Source organism: Phoenix dactylifera, chromosome 8, assembly GCF_051530095.1.
Source record: "Phoenix dactylifera cultivar Ajwa chromosome 8, Ajwa_hap1_PhDact_Kaust_v1.1, whole genome shotgun sequence".
NCBI lineage: Eukaryota > Viridiplantae > Streptophyta > Magnoliopsida > Arecales > Arecaceae > Phoenix > Phoenix dactylifera.
Window position 1 is genome coordinate 9945040 of NC_143197.1, and position 1050 is coordinate 9946089.

Below are 1050 nucleotides of genomic sequence, written 5' to 3' on the forward strand. Positions count from 1 at the left end.
CATCTTTAATCTTTAACGTTCCTGTTTTAAAAAATTTTCGATATAAAATATTCGATTGCATCATTTTGGAGTGATTCTTAGATAATAACAAGTCTGAAGGTAGCTTTCATGAAAATTAACTAGCAAGGGTAAATTCATGAAATATGGTAGGCCAAAACTAGCAAGGGTAAATTCATGTTCTTTTCTCAGGTAAGTTGGAGGAGTGAGTTCCAATGAGGTCTGATCCAATTAGAGTCCAACATATACCCAACGTTATGGGTAAATTTTGACGGCGAACCTTGATGCAGCAATAAAGTTGTTCTACCGTGATCTGGAGCCGCATTTTTTTATCTATTTTTTAAAAAAAAAAGGAAACGAGCCGGACCGAACTTTACCTCACAAAATAAGTTATTGAGCTTGGCTCAGTTGTTACCCAAGTCCATTTTGAGGTGAAATCTAGGTTTGCTTGAACCAAGATCTAATCCACTAATACTGCCAGATATATGAAGTGCTTCTCATTCAAGAATTTCCATAAAAGTTCCCGAGATAAACAAGCCCGAGAAATATCAAATACACGTTATTTAATTCCAAAGAAACTGCCTTTATCCAATACGAAAAGAGGAGCTTCAAAGATCACTCATTATCTCTTATGAGCAGTTCTGACTTAAGAGCAGCCATAGCAGTCAACGAAGACAGATATTCACGTGTATCAATAAACAAAAACAACTACTTTTCGAGGTGGCATGGTGCTAAGCAGACACTAAGTACATGGGTTTAGAAGGCAAGAGTTATATACAGCTTATTAGAAAAAATTGTTGTTCTTTTAACAAAGTGGTTTAACCCATGTTTTGGCTTGAAATAGATAAAATAGATGAATCAAATGAGTTCAGCTCCCTTTTGTTCTGCTTCCAAACATAGCCTTAAATATGAACAGGGTTATTTAGTTTTCCCAAAACCAATGCAAAAATCTTAGCCACTGTCGTGATCCAAATTTAACATCAGATCCAAGGAATGGCATTGCTGAGACCATCAATACTGCATTGTCGGATTGATAAACCGAAGATAAGAGAC